Here is a 19,747-nt window from a genome sequence, read left to right as displayed (position 1 = left end):
AAGTAAGGTCTACTTTGTAGGTGTGGGAATAGAGAGAAGAGTACTCATTTCATTGCAGAGAAAAAAATATCCTGCCTTCTGCTTCAATTTTTTTTTTTCTAATTATGATCATGAGCATCTAAATGAATGTGAAAAAGGTGAAGCAGTATGTTGAGATGAAAAGAGTGAAGGTACCCCAACTTTACTGTAATATCAAGATTCTGCTACAGAATTTACGTCTTATTGACTTGACACCCTATGTTTATATACATCTCATCTGACAGGGAATTATAGTGTTTAAAAACTAAGCTATACACCTGCAAGAAATTGATGAATGGAAGGACAGATCCACAGAGCACTTTATCAATTGCCTGCCACTTTCAGTATAGCAACCAGTAAAATTTCACTCATTCTGACAACGGCAGAATCATTAAAAATATATGCACCTGGTGGAGAAACTGGGCTAAAGATGGCCTACTAATGACATCATATAATAGTATGGGACCTGGTGTAGAGAAAAACAAAAAACCTGCAGAGAACTGTCCTTTAAGAATATTTACTGGAACTAAAATAAATTTATTATATATTAAAATATTCCATAAGCATTTCTTAAGTACACTTTAGATCACCTATTTAACAGTATTTTTAATAGTATTATGTAAAAGTAAGCGTAGCTAAAGTGGACTTGGTTGAATCAAAATATATTCTGCACAGTAAGCCATCTAAAAGCCGGATAATCATCTTGCTGCCAAAAATTGTCACACTTTTATGATCAATATATCCTGCTGTTTGGATTAATCTATTTTATGATTCTATGATTCTGTGATTCTGTGTATGCATTTTGTGTGAAGTCCACTTGCAGTATGCTCACATGCATTTTATTTAAAGCTTACTAATTGGCAGTTTTTTGGGTCTTCTTCCACAAGTAAGATTTGAAAATAAAATAACTTCTGACTTCTGGCTGCACTTTGATCCATGATCATCTCTCATGGAGCAGGTTTGGACTGAAGTAAATAGAAATAGCTTTTTGTGGGGGCTGAGTCTAAACTCATTTCAGCACATTTGGGGAGTGCTAAACAAGTCAGCCCTCATTTGCTAGATTTTTACTGGAGTCAGAAGAAGTGAGACAATGAAGAGCAAGGACAAAATGTCCCTAAAACATTTACATGAAAAAAGTTCTACACCTCTCCACACCATACCCCCTGTCCCAACTTACTGACAGAAGTGATGTATCAAATGTATTTTGTGATATAATTTACTAATACTGGTAACTTGAGAAAGTTCAAACGATGTTCTTTTCACAGAATGGAACAATGATAGTACCTATATATGTAGGAAAATACACTGTCAGCCAAGGACCGTGTCAACTGACCATCTCAGGTGGAGTTGTTTCACAGGAGGTATGTTTCTAACACATCAGTACAAGAGAATGAGACTAACTGGGTACATTTCTTCAAGCTGTGTTTTTCTGTTGTTGTTTCCCATTATTTCTTGTCTCCTTTTTAATACTACTTTATTTTACCATGAGTTTTGCAACAGTTTGGTTTCTCTTCAAGTTCTAATGACCAGAAAGTCTATAACAATGATAAGATTTCAGTAATTATTTTAGGGATATAATATGTTTTTAAGTCTTGTGTCTTCAAAAAGCAGAATCACAGAAGCTCAGAACTGTAGGGGTTGGAAGGGATTTCTAGAGATCATTGAGTCCAACCGCTCTGCTAAAGCAAGTTCTCTACAACTTTTTATTTTATTTTTTTATTCTTTTTTCAAGTATGTACTCTGCCAGAAGGGGAGAAAATATTGTTCTGGAAGAAAAGCAAGGTATCTTTATCCTTTGCATTTTTCCCTTTAACAATTTAAGGACAAACTGAGGGCAAGAATTACATTCTCATGCTAGCCAACTTTGTGAGGAGGGAGTGCTGGCTGTCATATGAACATTTACTGTTCCATAGTTGTACAAAAGTCTGACCTGCTCTATACCAGAGGCAAGTAATCAGAACATACTCATGGTTTCCTTTTACATAACTGAATTCAGAGAAAGACTGTGAAAATTTGACTTCATGGGCATGGTGTTTCCTCTCAGGTACAAAATTAGGTGTAACCTGGACAAGGCCAATTCATTTTCCTACTCTTTGGAGGGTTCTCCTATAAAAAGAAGCTTGTGTTCTCAGGTGTTCCTATGTCTGCTCTCTTGCTGTTTTTTTGATTAACATTTGAACCCATGGACCAGTTTTAACTACTTAAGATGGAAAGACAGAGGTAGTCCAAGATAATTTGATTTCTACTATATTCTTGACAACTGGTGCCTGTTGGCTCAAATTAGTACCTCTAGCTGAGGAATACATTGATAACTTGTATGTATGCCTGTAACAATGTGCAGAGAAGTAATCCATGTTCACCCGGTCCATCCTACCAAGGATACGAGGAAAAGCTGTACAGTGATGCAGCTATGAGGCAGAGCAAAAATTTTGATGACACACAGTGCAAAACCAGGGGAAATCAGTATCCAAACATTCTGCAGCTGGGTGATATTTTTATTCAGATTTATATTCATCATTTATATAGCAATGGATCTGCAAAGGAGATCCAAGGGCTTGGAAGAAAGAAAATCTCCTCATCTGAAGCCCCAAATCTTTGTCCATTTGTTTCTGGAAAGGCTGTTTGATCATGTTCCAGGAGAGAGACAAAGATGGTCGTCCTGTTCTTTGTTAAAACTGCAATAATTAAAAATGTTGTTGCTAAATTAGTTCATATAAGAAGATTTGGAGGGTTTCTTTTTCCACTATAGAGAATTAAGAGAGTAACTACTTTTTCATCAAAATTCTCACTGAAACACTGAAACATTTATTCAAACTCTGCAGCTGAATGGTGTGAAACAGACAGATGGCTTTTGACAGAGAACAAAAGTACATATTGAAACACATAGTTAGTAATGCTCTGCAATGGCTTTGCTGAACTGCTGTGTGAGAAAGATGAACAGCATTTTCTGAAGCACGTAACACTGCCTGCTGTAGATAAATTAAATATGTTTCTAGGATCTACAAATAGCACCACAATGGCACATAAAGTCCGTACAAAGGTGTCAGTTGTCCTTCCACTTGCAGTAGTTATAATACTTTGTTTCTAGTGAGAGTACTCACAAAACTTTGGGTAAACATGGGTCAACTTTTACTTGGCAAAGTAGAGGTGACTGTCATAAGATCAGGAATCTGAAAAGCACTCTCTGCATCCAAGTATTTGGTAGAGGAAGATGGCACTGTGAGTTAATAACTCCTGTCGGTTTGTGATGAGGATTATTAAAAATGAAGAGGAATGTGGAAAGACTGAGTCAGTTTAAATTGAAGTATTGAGGGGGAAGGAAAATGTGTTTACCACCTGTGGTTCAAGGTAGGGAAGCACACTCAGATATAGCTGAGAACATTAGATTAGCAACTGTAGTGATATCTGGGGAATTTAAATTTGTATAATTTATTCAGTCATTAATAAGGAGGACTTGAATTTTATGTAGAGCTCATTTTTATATCAGTGTGTGTCACAGGCAACTCTGCAATGAAAATCTTCAGACTGAATTTTATTAACTAAAATGGATAAGGTAAGTGCCATTAGGATGGATTTTGGATACAAGCACACATGTTTTAATATGTAAATGGTCCAATTTAATACAATCAGAAATGTATCAAGTAAAAATGATTGGCAATGTTTATGAGCAGAGAAATATGAGAAAAAGAAAGAATAATTTGCAATCATACTGGGCACAAAGTAAATCTTGAAATATAAATTATTTAAAGCCATGTGGATGAGTGATAAGTTGTTAATTGAAATTAATTACAGAGCAGTTGAAAACTAAAAAAGAGCATTTGAAGAACAAAATAAAAAATGAGTCACCATTGCATGTCCTGGAGAGAGAACTCCGGAGAAAATATCTCTGTGAAGGAACCATCCCCTGTGGGTCAAGAATGAGGTGAGAAAAACAAGCAAAACGAATAAGAAAATAGAAAATACAAGAGAAATTTAACTTTTTCCTTTCCAAAAACCTAGAATTCTGTTCCTAGTAATCACTTAAATGCAGTAGCACTTGTTAATGTCTTCCTTACATATAATTCTGTGCAATAATGCAAACTACCAAAGGGAAGGACATGTTTTTTAAAGTTTAATAACTGAATGCTTATAGAAGAGAACTGTACATGGTCTATCCAAGTGAGGAGCCTCTTTGCATGGAGGTGCTAGACTTCTGGAGATGAAAAACACCAACAATATGATTCAGATGGTAAGGACAGCATTCTCCCCAAGAATGAGAAGGTAGATGAACTGGTACAATTTCTAATCATTTACAAAATAGGGGAAATTATTAAGTAGAGGGATATTCTTTAGAAGAGCACAAACTCTTCCTCCTTTTTCTCTAACTGCTGTGGCCAGAGATGTATTGTTTGGGAACAGGAAAATTCTTGAGACTATCTGTGCTGTAGCCTTTGCTGGTTTCTTGGGGTGCAGCTCACAGTTAATGGAAATGAAGTACTTCTGCAATACTGTCTGTGTTAGAAAGAGTCCTCAATAATGTGTTTCAGTGGATTAACTGAGAACTGCAAGGTTCATTAAAAGTAATGGGTAAGGGAAATGAACTAAAAAGACTATTTCAAAACTAAATAATGACAATAAACCTACCACCACCAGCAACAACAACAACAACAACAAAAAAAAAACAACAAACCCTAACCCCAAAAGACCTGTAACTTCATTCACTTACAGAGCAATGAAAACCTTCCATATAGTAACATATGCATAATAATCAGTTTATTAAGAATAGTTTTAGAAGCAAAAACCTTTTAGTGAACATAAAGAGGTTGTGAAAGGTCTTTACACTGAAAAATGAACAATTGTAAAGGTCAATAAAGTGATGTTACTAAGTACTCTCCGCCTCATTCATAATCAGTAATAAAATACAAAAGCATGTATTGAATTGGATAATTGTGCAAGCATCTTGGCAAAAACGTTGCAGTACTGTTCAAATCAAAGCGTACCTATTACAGATTTTCCTTTAACCTTTGGAGAGGCATATCAGCTGAAGCCTTAAGAGTAGAGTAGAGTGGGGTGTTCTGTTCTGCCAACAAGCACAGTCATATTCTGTATGAACTATTAGGGAAAAATAGTATTTAGGATGAAATACATAGGAAATAAAGTTAGTGAATAGAGTCTGTATGATTAAAGGGCAATAGGGGAGAATAGAACAAAGATCTCATTTGAAGGAGATCAAGCAATATGGTTCCTTGCATAGAGTTTTATTCTGATAATCCAGATGAAAGCTGTAGAAGCTTGTTTTGTTTTTTGTAGAAAGTTTTTAAGTTTTAGCTTTGCAGTAGATCTTGACCATTGATATATTGCCAAGAAATAAGAAAAACTCACCTTGAATGTGAGTTTTTAAGGTTTTAGTGCCCTGATGTCAAATCAGTGCTATTCTTCAAGCAATCTTTATGGCATCTTTTATCACATTTGGTGTTTTTTTGTTTGTTTGTTTTTCATCTACATTTCTTCTTGTGATGTCATTCAGTTTGTAACTGCACTATATCTGATCAGCAGGCAGCGACCTGAAAGTTTACCCTGGATTCCTCTCCCTCCTATGCATGTGGATAAGGCAAGGAGCCTTCAACAGCACGCCCCTTCCTGAAACCAGAAATGGGCATTGTTTGCCTTGACTTCAGCCAGTCTTTTGACACTTATCTATACGTATAAAAATCTGAGGAAGGAAGTAAGGACAGAGACAGAAGCTTGTCAGCAGTGCCCAGTGACAGGACAAGAAGTAATCTGCACACATTGAAACACAGAAAATCCCATTTAAACATATGAAAATACTTTATTATTGTTGAATTCTGTAGCATGTCACCCAGAGTGGTTGTTGAGTCTCCACTTTTTGTGACTGGTACTCTGAACTTAAGTGTACACTGCCCTGAGGTGAGAGGTGCCTTCCAGTACCTTTGAGTCCATGACTGTGTGTTTCTGTAATATTGCAGAGATATGTAATGGTTCAAATAACTTCTGTGTTTATTTCAGGGAGGTTCATAATGTACTGGAGAAAATGCCTGAAAAAATTCTATGACTTTTTTTTCATATGAAGTTCATTTTTCATTATAAGTTTTAATTATGAAAACAATTTATATAGAAATTAAATAAACTATCTACAGTCAGAGGGAGACCCTGTGTTTTAAGGAGATGGAAAGATGTCTAATAATTCCTGTGTCTAAAAGTTTCTATGCTGTCATTGCCATAAATTAAGTTTCTAATTAAACACATGCTCACATACACACTCTTGGACAGGAATGCTATGCTTGATCAATAGCTGTAGGCTACACGGTAGCAGGCAGAATTATAGCAAATGGAACTGGATGAATGGGTTTGCTTAATGACCACAATATGATTTATTTCATTGGTGGGAAAGGGAGAAAGGAAGACATCAAACTGCTAAAAATACTACCTGAGCAAATTAAAATATGATCTTGCAGGAGATATATCCCCAAGAGATCCCATGTGAGTGCAGCAGATCAGAGCTCAGATCATTCTTTCTAAACATACTTGACAACAGTGTCTCAGCTAATCTACACTTAGCTTCTTTTCCACTTATAATTAAGAAGGCATTTTGAGGTTTTTTGTTTGTTTGTTTGTTTGTTTGTTTGTTTTTCAAGTTGATGCTTTAAACATGGACAATAATTTACTGAATCTGCACGATTACAGAGTGTCAAGATTTGGGCAGATGTAGGAGTCTCTAGAGGACAAAAAGGGGTAGGAGGTTGAAAAAGAGTTGGAGGCCAAGAAGAGGTGTGATTCCAAGAAAAATTATAAAGGACAAAAGCCATAGGAGGCCAGAAATGAGTGGGAAGAAAGAAATAATAAAAAAAAAAAGTATGGGAGGCCAAAAAGGGAGAGGAGGCCAATAGAAAAGTAGAGGCTGAAAAGGGTGAGATAATATAAGAAAAGTACAGGCTACAAAGGGTGAGTGTGACTGAAAAGTGGCAAGTGGTCAAAAGAAACCTGAATATTGAAAAAAGCAGGACAAAAGGAGATGATAAACCAAAGTAGAAGTAGAGGCCTAAATAGAGGTCTGAGGCCAAAAAAGGGTGTAGGGACAAGAAATATGTAGACACTGAAAAGAAGTGAGAGGCTGAAAAGGGCATGGGAGGTCCAAAAGCAGTGGGAGGCCTAAAAGGGATGAGGCGCTCAGAGAAATGTAGAGGTTGAAAACAGGGTAGAGGCTAAAAAGGACTGGGGGTAATCAAGAAAAGTAGAGCTCAGGAAAGGCATGAGGGGTTTAAAAATCATGGGAGACAAAACAGGGGTGGGAATGCTCAGAAGAGGTAAGAGTCTGAAAGAAAAGTGGAGGTAGAATGGGAATAAGAGAAAAATACAGGCTGAAAAAGGCAGGACCATCTGAAAAGGGATGGGTGGCAAATATTAAATGTGTAGCAGGAGAAGAAGTATTCCCCATCACCCACAAAAACACGTATACATGTATACTAATTTTGCTGCTGGTTATTAGAAATATTCCTTCATTTTCTCTTTTCTCCTACTTATGTATCAATGAAAAATGCAGAAACTCAATATAAATCAGGTCTTGACTTTTTCTATAATTGTGCTTTTCAAAGTAGATAATTAAATTTCTGCCTCTTTAGAAAAAGGTCAGCATGTTGGGGTAACAAATATTCATATCTCTAGGGCATTTGCCCTTATTAGCCATGAATCACTGTTTCATAAGCTTGGAACCTTGGCTAGAATCCATCTAACCTAAAATACTTTGAGAATCTATGAATTAGCTAAGATCCACTTTTATAGTTCAGCTTTATTACTGATTAACCTGGATATGGCATCGTCTGTTGTGCTGTAATTCAGAAACTAACACTATTGCTGTTGTCTAGACCTTAAATGTACGGTGCTACTTCTCTGTTACTTAAAGAGTTTGTTGCTATGCTGATCACTTGTTTTATACAAAGGTTAAGACAGCACACAGGATGAGGTTACTGAAGAAGCCTTTGGGAGGCTGATGGCTGTCTTAATATTCATTTCCACATCAGTGAACTCAAATCAAGGAAAACATTTGTGTATAGTTAATGCTGGATAGTTTAGACACAAGTTTACTGGCATAATCAAAGTCATTTTGTGAAGAAACCAACAGAACCACTGTTTTCTCTTTTTCCATTTTATGCAATTGTTTCTTGTGATCTAAGTTCATATTAAGGTTTCTAGTTAGATCTGAAACTGCTTTTAAAGATTGCAGTGGTGGTACTTTTTATTCCATTTACTTAGTATTTATTTCTATTCTTGCATTTTCACAATTAAATATCATAACCTGCGTCTCTGCTTTTGTCTTGGGATAGATCTATAAAACCTCTCCAGACCTCTGGATGTCTGCTTGAGTTGACACCAAGCTGAGAGCTGCCTATCTGTGCAGTTATAAACATCCAACATCAATACGCTCTCTGGGTGGGGGGGTAGGAAGCCTGGGACAGTTCTGTGCCTGGTGTTCCAGAGCAACCTGCTGGCCCAGCCTGAAATAGGGTGACAAAAGTATGACACTGTAGGCATGTGTCAGCATGCCCTTGCTTGTCTCAAGTGTTCAGACCTATCACTAACCCTCCCTATTAGTAAAGTTAGGAGTTTACAGTGCCTCCAGCTCAGCTGCATTCTTAACTTCAGAATGTCACTGAGCCTCTTAGCTTTCTATGGACAAAGATCCTGAGACACAAAACTAATAGGAAACTGTGCTTAGCTTAACTTAAAGCCTGCTGAAACTGAGAGACTAAGAGGTCTCTCACCTGTTGAGAATTATCCTTCAAAGGTACTTCTAGACTGTGTCTGTGTAAAACAAAAGCGGAATATCCACCTATACTTGCAGCCACTTCCTCTGTGGATAAGTCATTAGAACACACTTCCACTAGTAATGGATTTAATTATTTAGATCTCTCCCTTCTTCTTGGTAGTCTTCCAGACATTTTTAATTCACTTTCATTCACTCCATACTTTAACCACTGGGCTTTCTGGTACTCCTCACTCTTCGTCCTTCCTTTTGAAACAGTTTCATATGGTGTGGACCAAATAGGAAGGAGTACAGATGTATTTCCCATGCCTTTTTTTAAGAGTATTTGCCTAAGACATCTTGATTATCCTTGAAATGCCAGTCAAAATTTAAAGTTTAAGCACTTTAAGTACAGATTGTAGCAGTGAGAGTAATGGAAAGTCTTTTTTTTTCAGGTAAGTACCATAACAGCTAAGCTATATGTTTCTGTCTGCTCACCCTCTCTTTCTGGTCTGCTGAATACTAAATGATAAAATTAAATTTAATATTAAAGTGGAAGAATCACAATAGGAGGGCATGAGAGCATCTGCTCTCACATGTCTGTAGAATAGTGATTCAAACCCTCACCTGGAAGGTGAGAAAGGTGGGTTCACAGCCCTTCAGAGAAAGAAATTGAAGCTGAGAGCATTTAACTTGCACCTGTGAGAGTTGTTTTAGGCAGGATTTCTTTATTAAATATGACAGCAACTCCTAGATCATAAAAAGGACTGAATAGCTTTGGTAATAAAGAACAAAGAAAAGTGTGAGTGTGTCTAGTCATACAAAGACTGTAGATGCTAGAAATATATTAAGTTACAACTCCAGCACAAGTATATTCTGTGTCTTTTTTAACTTGCCATCGATCTTCAGGCCACATAAAACAAAAGTTTTTTTCATAGCAATTTAGCATTTTTTCATGTTCTTCCGAAGAGCTGACAAAATGTGTTGAGACTCCACTAATAGCTTTGTGTGACTGCACAAAACTTGTTCAGTAATCATAGTGTTTTACATTAACTGTATCATAAGCACTACCTAAAATAATATTGTAAAATAATATTATTGTATGGAAAAGTGTTTGGAACCAGTTGGTTCAGAAAATGATGCAAGAAAATGTGCAAGAAGAAGCTGCACAGGAAAAGGCATAGTCATTTCTTCTAATTGTAAATAACTTCATTATTTCAATCCAATTTCAATTTCACTTAGCTGCACCTTCTCTATTTCTAAGGAGAAAAGGTGAAAAGAAGTGCATGACGTATACTCCATAGCATTTACTATTTTGTATGTTTTTTATTACTTCTCCTATAATTTGTCTCTTCTCAAAGATTAATGCTCTCCATGTATCATTTCCTAGAAGGAAAATAGAAATAGATTTTTCAATTTAAAGAAGCAAACAAAACAAAATCTTTCCGTGTGCAGGCAGCACTGAAAGTGCATATAGCTGATAGCAAGGATTTAAAAAAATAATAATCACACCTCCACTTCTATGACTGAAAGCCTTCAGTCTGCACAAGCATCTATATGCATATATTTATGTACGTACATTCTGTTTTTTTGGTTGTTGTTGTTTTGTTTTGTTAATTTGCTTGTATTTTTGTTTGCTTTATTGTTTTTCCTTGGTTTTTTTTAATCATTTATTTAATTTTGAATATATCCTGAAGACTCTTGATAACCCCCATCAAAACTATTGCACTGTAGTTTTGCAAGAATGATTATTTCCTAATAGAAAAATCTTTCACTACACAGTTGAAAAGGGATGCATAAAATAAAATAAAAAAAAAGATGTTTTAAAACACCTTTAGCAATGTGTGATTGTTTTTTGGAGCTGTTAATTTAGTATTTAGCATACTCTAATACCCAATTCTGTGATGCTTTCATTTGAAAGTATAGCAGTGCACTGAACTTGGTGTCACTAGCCATTTCCCTCACATTCACATAGTACAATATAATATGGAAGAAACAAGGTGGCCTTGTGATCAGAATTTCTATTACACTGCTAGAAAGGAGAGGAAATAATGCTATCTGCCACATAGTTTTGGTGTATTTAAGAAAACAAGTAGGAAAAAGACAATTGCTTGCTTCAGTTTCTGTATTTTCATGTGTGCTTCTTAGACTCAGAAATGTATTGTAAGTAAGTAAAAATAAAGAAGAACAGTCATAAATGCAAAGCTTTTCTACTATCTGAATGCCACTTCCTTATTTAAAGAAAGCTCCTTTTTTTGACATTTACATGCTGGAACCTGAAGATCTTTACACCCATATTTTCATATAATCTTTTCATTTATATGTTTATATGTATATATATATATTAGACTGGAATTTTCATTCTCTCTGTCGACCTGCTCTATTTCCACCAACATTTAAGGAAATAATTTCTCAAGGCAAAGCCATAATTTTCCATTTTGACTTTTACCTCTGATGGGTACCTTAAAAAAAATGTGTAATCTAGGGTATTTTTCCAAACTTACGTCTGTTTTTTGGATTATCCTTCAAGGCTCCATTGTGCTCAAGTATCTAATGTTCTTTAATGACTTCCTGAAATACCTCCGGGGAACTGAAATTGCTTTTTCATGTCTTAGCATTCAAAGTACCATCTCCTTGTCCTATTGCCCTTATTGTGGGACATGGTTTTGACAAAGCCTGTCAAGGCAGTATTGTCTATGGTATCAGAAAACACAATGTAAAAGCTGTCAGAGTTTTGATCTCATTGTACACAGGCATTTGTGCTGTCTTGGTGGGAAGTATATTTTTTCAGTGTAGCCTTCATCTGAATGGACTATGATAGATTATGTTTGCCTGCCCTCCATACATTTCTAAACAGATTTTATCCTTTTGTCCTATGTGACAGCAACAGAAACAGTTTACATAGGAAAATAATTGGAAAGTATTCATGAATCTGTAGATATTTAGTGCAGAAAGTCCTCTTATCCGTATGATGCATAACTTTAAGCATGAAGGTCTGCACGCTTCTGCAATCTTACAACATTAGCAATCCAATGATTTCTGTCTTGCACAATTCTGTCATTTGCCTTGTATGTGACACAAAGCTGAAACCACAAAAAAAGAATGGAAACCAAAATGTTCAAAAATATGGTTTCAGTGTTGAATAGTTCTGTTAACACAGGGGAATTCACATATTTGACTTCTTTTCCTAGGTTTCTTATGCAATCCTGAAATGTACAATACGGCAAAGGAGTAATCTAATAATGTGGTTGGTGTCAGACATTTGAAAATGTGAGCAAATACAAAGAAGGTTATGTTCTGTACTTGACTGCTTTATGAGTTTGTGAGTTTCACTGCAGAACTGGTGTTCTGCTTTGTGGTTCATCTACTTTCACGGAAGTAGAAGTGTCAAGATGTCCTTTCCCGACAGTCTAGTAATTCAGAATTCATTCTGAATACAGGAAATACATGAAGACAGATTTTGCTATCGTTAAATATATGTCTTGCTTACTGGGCCACGTGTACTCTAACACACATTGGCGATTTCTTCACCATTACACCACATTCTTTTTAATGATTGCTTATTGTGTTCCATCTAGATTCATTTTTTTCACACACACTGAAACTATTTCAGAAGAGGAACTGCCTCAAATGCATTCTCCTGAACCAACTTAGGTCAGAAGTGATTCTGAAATCTGACTGCCACAGTGTCTGTGATAGCCTAACACCTTCAGGAAGTTCTATGGCTAGCTGCTGGGAGTATGTGACCTACACTTTTCTGGTTTTGTTGTTTTGTTTTTATTTTTTTTCTTTGAAACACAAGATACAGGTTCTAGGATTCAGATAGGTCAAAAATGTAGGCTAAAATACTATGCTTTTATCAAGACAGGGAAGTTCTGATATCATCTAATTATACTGCCTCTGCTTGGTTGGTCCAAAGATAAGACCACCTGTTGCTACTACTGCAGTAAAGGCAACTGGTAAAGAATATTGCTCCCAAATAACATGCAGAGTGGAGTATTTGAGGGGAGTGGTAATATGTGATGACCAAGAACATAAGTAAAGATGAGTGGTGATTGCTTGGTACCTCATCGACTCTGGCAACCCAGGAGGGAGAGGTGTTGGTTGCAGACAATCTACAGCAAGGTACTTTTTATGTGTCGTGGCTGGAGTAGATGTAGTAGTGATGTGCTGACAATTTTGTGCCACAGAATGTCCCAACCTTTATTAGGATCAGTGTTATGAGGAATATAGACCCAAAGCATTTTTTTCAGTCCAACTGGAAAACCCTTTTCGAGATTGGATGATTAGAAAACGTATTCAAATGCAGAAAGGTAACCAAATAGCTTGGTGGATAAAACTTAACATAAATACCCTGGATTGTGAATGAGTGCACTCCTGTTGGGTGAAAGAATGTGGGTAACAAAACTAGGTTTTTTATGGGGTCTGATCTTGAATGTGTGGTTTGTTTTGTTGGATTGGGTCCTACAGGCAATACAGCCAGAGAAATTTCTTATTTATGGATTCAGAAAGGCTTTTTCTGATCAGTGCTTCAAAATCTGAGTGATAGATTAAGCCAAAGTTTAGGGAGGTACAAGAGACTGTAGTATGTGGAAGGCCATCTGTAAGAAAGAGTTTGAGAGGCACTTACAGTATTGACTGCCACATACCACTAAACATTTTTAAGCTGGGGTGCAAGCAAGGCATTTTTTCTCTTAGAAATCAAGTTCCTTTCAGACAAAATATTACTGAGGAGCAGTCATTTGGAATTTTCATAATACTAACTTGGACAATTTGCCTAGGTTTTTGCCAATTAAACATTATTTTTGGATTTATTCTTTAGTGAACAGTCATGTTCAATATTCCCACTGAATCAAAAGAGATGAGTTTGTATTTAAAGAAACTTTTTTTTTTAAATTATTTTCTGTTACTTTCTGAGCATCACGGAAGTCAAATCCATGGTTTTAAATTGATTTCACAAAAGAAGGAACAAAATAGGAGGTAGAATCTGCTACTCCCATTCCCATTTTGTACCTTTCACAGACATTTTAATAAATATTTCCTATCATTTAAAGATACATGAAACAAATCAGATATTTTTAAAGTAAATAAATGCACATCATAGGGGAATATCCAATTGTCTATGTTAAGAACATGCAAATGACTCACTGTAGTATTCTGTTTTCTTACTTACGGAACGGCTAGCTGGTACTGGTACTACAGTATCTCTTCTTCTCCAGAATATCTCTTCCAAGATTATGTATAGACTTTGTCTCAGTTATAATATTTTAATTCATCACCACATATTTAGCAAACTCCTTTTTTTATCACTTGATGAAATAAGAGATTTTTTCTCTGTCATTTATTGCTTTTTAAACTGTATTTCTGGTCATGTGCCAGATTTATCCCAAAATATTGTTAGTAAATGTGAGTAATACATATTTGGAAGCATAATGGCTGGATGCTCCAGCTGTGAAGAGATGCTTATCATATTTTCTACCATTGTGTGGGGAAACTTTTAAGACTTGCTTTCCTGCTTTATTTTACCACAGTCCTTAAAGGTTTTAAACCAAGTTACTTTGAGACTTTAACACAAATATAGTAACAATGTGACATACACACAATGTGAATAAAATGCTCTATTATATACAGGTATTTTAACACTGATAGATTCTACACACATAAAAATGAAGTTACCTTGAAATAAAATTCTTATCTTCCTCACCTCACTTATCTACTTATTACACATAAACTCACACAATACAATAAAAAATTTCTGTGTGTATATCATTAAGGAACATAAAAGAAAGCTTGTTGTCTTTTTACATCCTTATCTGTAAGGCTCAGTAATATTCCTATCAGTAAGAATACATACTATATATATATGTGCATATTCACATGTGATTTATGTATACAGATATATCTCCCTTCAAAATCTGAAAGACTAAAAACATGGGCTGGGACACCATTATTTTTTATTTATGCTTTCGAAAATCTGAGATTTTTTTCTTAAGTGGAAGATCCACATTCTTTCCTTCATGAATGCTGCTTTGTGAGACCATGAAATCAATCCTGCTACCCTTTTGGCTAAATTTGGATTGGAAATAAAAATTTACCTCTTCTGTAATAGCCTTATTCTCTTTCAATCATTATTCCACATTCCCTGGATTGCTTTTTTTTTATGGTAGATTAAATGTGCTGGTAACAAAGTTTGAAAACATGGTGGCTAAGCAAAACCATCACTCTCTTGCATCACATTCCTTCCATTTTTGCATAATGATATGTTTTATGGTTTACCTTGAAGCACATGGATGAATTTTAGGCCTGAAATGAAAGTGCATGCCTGGGAAAAAGAAGGGATATTCATTATCAGTAGGAAACAAATCTCCATTTTTATATGAATAGCTTTCTGCGGCTACCTCCCACTCATTATGCGGGTTTAGTTAACCTCTGAGCTTGACATGCTGAAGTCAAAGATGATTAGTATCAATGTGGGCTGTAATGGTCTCCTATGTAAGCTGTGCAGGAGTCAGGATTTCTCCACTACTCCCCCAAGGAAGATGAAAGGAATGCTTGCTCTTTCCCCTGTAACAACAGATACTGGTGTAGCACTGGTATCTCTTTTCATGTGGTTAGTGGCCTTGGTGCCATGTTTCAAAGGTGATGTGGAAGTGGTTTTCTGGTATACCTATATGCTTTCCAGTCTGATTTTTAAACGATTTCCCTGGAGACCAAATACAGCATAAGAATTCCAAGGAGAGAAATGACCCAATTCAGAGAGTTACCATCAGGGGACATTTCCCAAGTGCTTGTTTCATGAGGATGCGAAAGGAAGCAGATGTTTTCCATCAAAAAATAGTGCTGAAGAGCTACAATTATTCCCTCCCTAACCACAAGCTCTAGGCCATAATCATGTACTCCTTTCCTCTGCTTCCACAGACGTAACAGCACCATGTAATAATTCAAATTCTGTCTTGTTGACACAGCTTGCTTCAGCTGTTCAGAGAGCAAGTTGTTTGTTCGCTACATCTGTGGACAAATCAGCACTTTGCAGAGAGTCTAAAAGGAGTTTCTGCTTTCTTGATGGCACTTGCAATCGCCTGCTGTCATCTGATCCCCCTGGAAATTTGTGCTAACTTGCTGAAATAGCCATAAGCAGTACATTTCTGTCAATGTGACACAATTATTTTTTTTTTAGAAAGAATCACAAATTTCCCCTGAACTGTACACTAGAGTAACTGATATAAAATAAACCTTCTACATTTCTTAATTCAGGAAGTTGATTTGAAAACCTGCCCATTTGCTTCTTTTGAGTAATCACATCATTTTGGATGCAAAGGACAAAAGTGTACCAAACTGAAAAGCGTATTAACACCTCTTCCTGATTTTACTCTTCAAGGGTCCTTGTCTATAGTGTAAGAGAACAAGTTAGGACAATCCTCACGCCACTTTTGTAGGGGATGATCATACTCTTTCTGTTGAAAGAGTCTTGAAAACCTTGAAGTCAGTAAGAAAGTCATTTAAAATACGAAGAATTTGAAAAAGATAAAAGCCAGGGGGCTATCTACCCAAAGCAAAGATGAAGAATTCTGCTCACTGAAGCTGATTATTAGACTTAGGTACTAGCCCCAGTCAACAAGGAAGGAACATTAGTGAAATATTTAGTGTAAGTCTAAAATCCACATCTCTACTGCATGAAAAGATAAAGGATGAGACTAAAGGAAAGATAAGGGAAATGTTAACATAGGCAAAAGGAAGAAGAATATGTAGATGGTCCCTGAGGCAATATAGCTGAGGTGAAAAGTGCTATACTGCCAGCTTTCCATGTTAGTTTTAGAGGTCAACTTTAAAAGGTAGGAGTCAGGCATGAAGGACTTTTTTCCCTGTCAAGACACTCTGTCAAGAAATCTTAGGAGACAGCAAGGAAAGGTGATTGATGCTTGGTATTTTTTTGTTTTGTTTTGTTTTTCATACTATTTTTATATTTATAGTGTTATTCTCAAGAAATTTAACTATTTCCTTTGCTAGAAGTTTCTGTTCCTGTTTCTGTTTCTAAGCTTCAGTTTTATTCATGTGTGGCAAATCTGCAATGGATGTAATATTCAACTGAAGTGATGCTTTGCAGGAATCTCTAGAAAGAGAACTGCTCCTGGAGGAAGCTCTCCCATGCATGTGAAAACGTGGGGACTGATAGGATCAAATGCCAGGGCTCAGGATAAATTCTGCTCAATCAGGCAGTGCCAAGTACCTTCCTTATAAAGGGTGGGAAGGAGGAGGCAACCTGTGCGCTGAGTATCCCCAAATTGCTACAGCTGATTGCTGCACATTTTCTTTGGTGGAAAAGGCATGTAAAGTGACAAGCAGGAGTGGAATGTTGCTTTATTATTCTGATATTTCAGTGACAAAGGAACATGAGGCTCTTTGAAACAGGAGAGAGCTCAGGATATGGTGTACAGACCTTTTCCTTCATGATGCTGCTGGCGTATGAGCATGCCATTTGGGGGCAAGGTAATTGCCTCTTCAGCAACTGAAAGCAAGGTAGCTCTGTTCTGTGAGTTACAATTCCCTGAAGTACATTGCAGTAGCAAAGCAGTAATTACAATGTAGCATGCCTTAAAAGAGCACTATTATACTTTTCATGAACAAAACGATAACTTAGGCATTGCTGTTCCTGAGTTACAGCAAAAGATTTAATATATCACGAACAAGATCATGTATGTTCTATGAATACAGATTTGTGTTCATGGAGATTTTTTTATGCTAAAACTAAGTTTGAAGCCTGCTTTTTCAGGCTGCTACCAGACCAGGTTATTTTGTACTGCTGGCACCAGTGCAATAATCTAAACCACATTTTTAACTAATTAATTAATTGATTGCTTTCAGTCTGTAGCAAAGATATTTTCTCACCATAATGGAATGACTTTTGGATGAGGTGGCCAGTATAAATTAAAACAGGGTCCTTGGCTGAAATGAAGCACAATGGATGTTCAGAAAAGGATGGTGGAAAAAGAAATGTGAGTAAACAGTGAAAGCCAGGCAGCAGATACAAAAGGATATGAGCTTAATACATTTCTGATGTGCAAAATAGAGTGATCGTGGTTGCAGCATTCTGGAAATTATAAACATGAGCGGACTACCTCATAAATGGGATTAGATCATTGCTTGGGGATCATTTATAAACCATACTTTAATTAAATGGTCAAAGAAAGATGAATATATGCTTTAATAAGCAGTTCTTTCTTATGGAGTCTGTACATCAATAAGTTGTTTATAATCACTTATTGATAGAAAAAAAAAAAAAAAAAAGCATGCTGTAATTATTTAACCTCTTGGATACCACTGACAAACTGAGCATTTTTTAATGAAGTATAAAATTGCAGAAGAAAACTGCAAAGAATCAAGGTATGAATTAGGATTATGACAGAAATCAGTAAAGGAAGGAAGGCAACTTGCACAGCAGTTACGCTGTGTTGCATTATTGGTTCCATATATTCCCCTAATAACTAGGTAATTTTCTCATGTCTCCATGGCACATACTTTGTGACTTTTTCATTAAAAAAAGCCAAAGCAAATGCAATAATCTTTGGCCACATAATACATTATTAGAAGAATCATAAGGAGAAAGGGTAGAGGAGCAAGTTTAATAAATGCTGCAAAGCATACTAGTGCTCCTGAATGTTTGTGTTGGATTTCATATGATGTATGGGAATCTGACATGTCCTGTGGGGGTTAGTTTACATTTTTTTATGAAAGGTTACGGTCCTCTGGACCTGTAGTTTATTTAGTTTTGCACTAGTGATGTAAATATTTATTAAGGATTTGACTCATTACATTTTGTGCAACCCTTGTGCTCCAAACCTGTGTGATTCACAGTATTCTGAAAGTAAAAATAATATCCTTAAATCATACCTGCCCATGAAAAGAAAATCTGTCAACTCTTCTCTCCCAACTCTTTATCTTGCATCATACAAGGAAAAAAAAAAAAAAAAAAAAAAAAAAAAAGATGAAAGAAAGTAGGCTGTTACTCGGAAAGGAACTGAAAATGAAACGAATTCACTGGGAAATATTCCTTTGTTAGGAAGTGCTTGACTGCACTGACTAGGCAAATAATGAACTTGAGTCAACATGCTCTTCTTTTTTAGTTCACATAGCATAACATTGAAAAACAAACAAACAAGCGAACTATATTTCATCTCAGTTTTATTTTTTATTTTTATTTTTTCCCGATTGTCATTGTTTTAGTTTGGCTTTTTTGTGTGTGTGTGAGGATGTCTGGTGGGATTTTTGGAAAAATCTCTCATGTAGATTAGGTATGTATATATATCTAAACAATACACACACACACATACACACAAAAGGCATACAAAATCACTGGTGTGATGTATTCAGATTATATAACTAGTTTAATTATTTCCTCTATGCTGTTTATATTTGTATTGATTAAGACTTCATTTGGGAGATGTCAGCGACAACAGCATACCTCAGTCAGTAGGTTATTTTTGAGACTGACCTGCTCACTGCTGGAACCAGGAGTTGCTAAATTATGTAAAGGGCATGGGTGTCTCAATATTCCATGGAAAATCAGAAGTCACTGGAGCATACAAATGATGTCCACTGATCCTATCAAAAGTATGGGAATTTTTTTCCTAAAGACCCTTAAAATAGGTCTTGCTATGCAAGATGAGAGGCACTCATATACTGCATGGCTTGTAGATATTGCCCTGCAGAAGTTTCCAGCATAACATTTCTGTCAAGAAAACTGGCAGCTATGGAACCACATCATCTTTTCTTGTTTGTTTTCCAAACTTCTTTGTCTCATATTATTTTTCTGCATGATGGCATGATTCCACAATACATGAATGACAATACAAGTAGCTGATGATCTGGTGGTAAGTGCAATAGTTTTAGAGGTAAGTTTGAATACCTCTATGCTAAGCAGATGTAACTTGTGGTCTTCCATCTCCATCAACTATCTTTTAAATAAATGCATATACCGCCTCATTTCATGTC

At 36.1% G+C, this 19,747-nt stretch overlaps 2 long non-coding RNA genes across 2 annotated transcripts in view; one reads left to right on the top strand and one right to left on the bottom strand.

The window, feature by feature from the left end:
* Positions 1 to 686: 686 nt before the first annotated feature.
* On the top strand, positions 687 to 9,796 carry LOC121108369. Its single transcript, XR_005842849.1, has 3 exons — positions 687 to 1,379; positions 3,811 to 3,940; positions 5,554 to 9,796. It is a non-coding gene; the product is annotated as an uncharacterized LOC121108369 (long non-coding RNA).
* Positions 2,498 to 19,747, bottom strand: part of LOC121108371 — a 109,482-nt gene continuing 92,232 nt past the window's right edge. The window contains exons 6-7 of the long non-coding RNA XR_005842851.2: positions 3,865 to 3,922; positions 2,498 to 2,693 (exon numbers count right to left, since the gene is read on the bottom strand). This is a non-coding gene — a long non-coding RNA (uncharacterized LOC121108371). The remainder of the gene's footprint in view (positions 2,694 to 3,864; positions 3,923 to 19,747) is intronic.

The sequence above is a fragment of the Gallus gallus genome, chromosome 1 (genome assembly GCF_016699485.2).
Source record: "Gallus gallus isolate bGalGal1 chromosome 1, bGalGal1.mat.broiler.GRCg7b, whole genome shotgun sequence".
NCBI classification, from domain to species: Eukaryota; Metazoa; Chordata; class Aves; order Galliformes; family Phasianidae; genus Gallus; species Gallus gallus.
Note: the sequence above shows the minus strand (reverse complement) of the source record. Positions and strands in the feature narration are given on the sequence as shown.